General features: G+C 44.2%; 1 pseudogene; it reads left to right on the top strand.

The window, feature by feature from the left end:
- Positions 1-1,912: 1,912 nt before the first annotated feature.
- Positions 1,913-4,473, top strand: LOC132210496 (extracellular calcium-sensing receptor-like; annotated as a pseudogene).
- The last annotated feature ends 329 nt before the right edge of the window (positions 4,474-4,802 follow it).

Genomic DNA, 4,802 nt, shown 5'->3' with positions numbered 1-4,802 from the left:
CTATCCTTTCTAATGGCAAATGATAGTCTGGCAGTTGCATAACATATCTATTACTTATTGGCAATATTTTTAAGCCTGGATGGTATTCAAGTCTTTGTCCATTTGGTTGAGACTGCCTCATTATGCAAGCAATCGCAATTTGAACCAAACACAATTCAGTTTCAGTAAATTATGCGACAATGATGGGGGAGTTTTTATTACTTTAATCTTCTTGCCTTTTGTAGGGCGACCCAGTCTGCGTGGGGGACAGTGAGAGAGCGCGGTGAAGTGAGAGAGAGAGATCGAGCGGGAGTAAGCCGAGCGCGGAGGACAGCAATCCAGGGTGGAGAAGTGAAAGACAACGAACCCAATGCAGACAGCGAGCCCATCGCGGCAGCGGCAGCTGTCGCGGCGAGAGCAGGCAGCCTGCAGTGTCTCGGCATATGCAGCCGCGTCGAGTACGGGGAGATCGAGACTAACGAGGAGGAGATAAGGCCCAACAGGGAGGAGGTCGAACCCATGCGGGGACAGCGAGCGCGGTGTGGCTAATCACTTAAGAAGGACGGCAGTCTTGAATCGTTACCTTTATTTCTTTATTTTTCTACTTTATTGTCCGGACGTTATTGTTTAACTTTTTTACGAAATTCCTTATCTTTCTGTTTTGTACTTCAGACTTTGCACCCAGGTACAAATGGAACTAAGAAGATTCCGCGAATGGCGACATTGTTCACTGTTCACTGTACTCCTTTATCCCTGCCCTTGTATAAAAGTGACAATAAAATCTCATTCTAATTCTAATCCTAAAATTCCAAATTATGTGGCCTTGTTCAGCGTGTAGTGTTTCATAGCACTATTGATATCACGATTTCGCGGCTATATAATGTAGATGAGGGATGGTATGTGGATGGATCTGAAGTGAATTTGTCATGCGTGACGGGCAGGGCATACTTCCCGAATTTACAAGAAGCGTCGTACCTGCACCGGACACTTTGGAGTTTCTGTTGCATCCACTGCACTCAGCCGCTTCTTGATATCGTGTAGCATGGATAGCTCAATTGAAGGCTGACATCTAGAATGGCCAGGACTTAGAGTCCTGGGAGGCGCTAGTGGTGTTGGTTTTCCTGTTAGCTCTCCTGATGTAAAATGTTTGAAAGCACTTCAGCGCAAACATGATCTGTTCCACTTCCATTGAAGTCGGACATGTTCAGGGATCACCTATCTCCTTTCACATGATATTTGAGCACCACCATATACGATTGGATGTGGCAAAAAGAAATTTAGGGACGCACATTTTCCAGTGGCAGAGGATTGGTCACTCATAGAACTAGGGCCGCAGATGCAAAATATAATACAGAGAATTGTCATGACCTGCAATGCACTGCCTGAGAAGGTGGAAACAAAGCAAAGATAAGTTGACATTCAAAACACGATTGGCTTAAACTCCGAAGGGAAAAATACAGGGGACAGTAGCACAGTTAGATTTCAGACCTGACAATATACTTCTCCCAATGACAAAATACAAACATCTCCATATATGTTACCCTATGAATCCAATAGATTGATAACACAGGTATCCTTTATTTTCTCTTAAATTCCACGTGCCCTTTTCTTAGAACCGTGTCCTGCCGGTACAAGAAACTCAGCAAGAAACGTCAGCCGAAATGCTGTTTTGACTGCGCAGAGTGGGCCGATGTTGAGATAAAAACACTTCAGGTATGTACAAACATGGGGCCCACATTATGCTATCTCGTGGAACAAGTATTTGCGTATTAAAAGTCTGATTTTATTCTTACAGATTCCACCGACTGCGTGAAGTCGCCTTTGGAATATTGGTCCAATCAGCAAAAAAATCGTTGTCTTCTCGAAAAGATTGAACTTCCTTCCTTCCAAAGGTTTCTGGGCTACGTCTTTTGTGACACTTGCAATCGTGGTAATGTGGCTTTCTCAGATCACAGCTGCTGTATTTTTCCGGTATCGGGAAACTCCAATTGTATAAGAAGACAATTTTAGAGCTGAGCTTCCTCCTTCTCTTTGCGCTAACGCTTTGCTTCCTGTGCTCAATTACCTTCATTGGGAAACCGACCAGATGCTCCTGCACATTGCAGCGGGCTGCATTTGGAATTATTTTTGTTCTCTGTATTTCCTGTATTTCGGGGAAAACCGTTCTTGTATTCGCTTTTAAATCAACTGTTTCCTACAAAAATTTGCTGAATTGGTTTGGACTGATGCAGCATCGGTTAGGCGTATTCGTCCTTACATTTCTTCAAGGTTTAATTTCACGAATTGGCTCATTGTATCACCCCCCTATCCAATGAAAAACATGACCTATCATAGAGACATCATAATTTTGGAATGCAATGTGTGTTCTTTAATAGCCTTTAATTTCGTGTCCAGCTTTATTGGCCATCTGCCCACTGAATGCTTCCTGCTTGCTTTTCCTGCTGGAAAACATCCGCATAATTTCAACCATGTGAAGTATATAACTTTCATTATGCTTTCATTGTGCTTTTTGGATCATTTCTATTCCGTCTTATATCAGCTCCCCAAGAAAGTATACGGTGGCTGTAGAAGTGTTTGCCATTTTGGTATCACGTTTTGCGTTGCCTGCCTGCATTTTTCTTCGAAATGTTACATTAGGTTTAGTTGCTTTTGTGCATAAATTGTCATGTCATAGAGATCGACAGAGTGGAAGCAGGTCCAACTCGTCTATGCTGGTCAGATATCATAAGTTAGCCTCGTCCCATTTGGAAGCCTTTGTCCTATTTCCCTCTGAACTCTTCCTAGTCATGTATCCTTCCAACAGCCTTTAAAATTTGTGATTGTACCAGGCAACAGTACATCCTGTGGCAGTGCATTCTGTACATACACCACACTCTGCGTGAAAAAGTTGCTTCTTATGTCCGTCTTAAAAGTTTTCCTTCTCACCGTAAACCTGTGCCCTCTCGTTTGAACTTTCCTACACTGGGAAAAAAGCTTTTCATCCTGCCGTGCTGTTCACATTTTATAAACCTGTATAATCTCCGACGCTCGAGTGCTTAGCGGATTCCGATAGTTATCACTGGCACAGAGAGAGCCTCCAATTATTACTTGCGTCATTGTATTTCCCTGTCTACTTTCGATTCGTTGCATATACTGTTTGGGATTCCATTGGAAGTTTAGGTCGCAGGAGCAAGTTGGGCCGATTGTCCACTACATGTAATAGACCAAGATACTTGTCTAATTTGCAAGTGTTTAAAAGCCTGTAAACCAGCGGGAGTGTCAAAGGAGTTGGCATAAGATTGTTGCGCCGGCTGCTTTGACACTCCCGCTGGCGTACACGCCAAACTTATGCCAGCTCCCATGGCAAAGCATCAACAGCATCTGTAAACCAACGCCGCTCGTTACCTTGGCATTCTGCATACATTAAGCGCGGTATGCCTCCGAAACCCTGGGACGCATTTATAGCATGTGATCCGCTAACATCGATGATCCGAACATTACCAACTTCGAACATCGTTTTATCTGCCAACTCCCAATTCTCTCACCACCCAAATAGTCTCCCGCCACCATATTCCAAACACACGCTGCGAAAGGGATCAGCAAATAAGGAGATAATGGGTAGTAGGCTAGGGCAGAACAAAAGGTTGAATAAGAGGCAAGAAGAACCAAGCTTGAGAAAATTGTTGAATTGTGCTGAATTCAGCCCGTAATTGACCTTAAGGTAGGCTAGATTTGGTGACTGTCCAACAGGCAATCCATGTCATAACAGGGCTTCGTGTGGACTGAATGTGAAAAATGGAAAGGTGGAATGAGGCTTTAAAGTTATTGAACTCAGTGTTAAGCCCGGAACTGTGCTAGGTCCCCAAGCGGGAAATGAGATTTAGGCGTTCTCGTGCGGATAATAGAAAATCAAATGAAAAGCTAGCCTTTATTTCAAAAGGATTAGAACGTGTTGAGCCTGCACTCAAGGAGTTTTGAAATGCTATTTATTTGGTTTATGCATTGTCATCTGTATTTTGTTACACAGTGCAGTGAGAAGAATTGTATGGTATCACCACTCTGGCGTTACCTTAAAACAAAGAAAAATGAAACATAACATGAAATATAGAGGCAGAAAAATAAAGAGGAAAAGAAAACTTCTTCTACTTCATAGTCCTTTTTGTTGATGGCTCCGTCATGTGGCTGCAGACCAGGCATGATTCCTTCCCCCATGCTGTCGCCATTGGAATGAAATACCACACTCTTCAACAGCATCACGTTTACACTGACACCCTCGCTACTACAATTCTGCTCTGGATTTCGCCAATGCAGACTCCACCAATACCACCAGGTATCTCACCAGCCCAAACTCAAATCCGCCTCCACCATGAGTCCGCTTCAAGCCCATCTCGCTGGTGCAGCCGCTGCCGACACCATACGGCCTCGTATTGGGGTGAAGTTCACTCCGCTGCCTCCTCCATGAATCTGCGCTGGATACAGAGGCCGCCAAAAAACCCGAGTTCATCTTCAGCATAGAAGCCACGAGCCAGTGCTAGGACCGCCTCATCAATGCTGAACCCTCCGGAAACACAAACTCTCTCCGAAGTTGCCACCACCCGTTCACGATAGGACCGTTCATCCATTGTCATGATACCGCGCCGCGCGCGTTGCTGTTGCTGTTGCCGAGACTGAACTCTTCTATAAGAGGTATGTGAAAGCGTACAAAATTCTTAGGGAACTTGGCAGGGTAAATGCAGAAAAATTATTTACCCTTCTGCAAAAAATAGGAGCCGAAGGCTTAATCTCAGTGTACTGCATGTGGTCACCCATTTAAGAAAGAGGAATGGAGTGGGAGAGCCGAATAC

Source organism: Stegostoma tigrinum, chromosome 14, assembly GCF_030684315.1.
Source record: "Stegostoma tigrinum isolate sSteTig4 chromosome 14, sSteTig4.hap1, whole genome shotgun sequence".
Classification (NCBI taxonomy): domain Eukaryota; kingdom Metazoa; phylum Chordata; class Chondrichthyes; order Orectolobiformes; family Stegostomatidae; genus Stegostoma; species Stegostoma tigrinum.
This window is presented reverse-complemented; position numbering and strand designations above follow the sequence as displayed.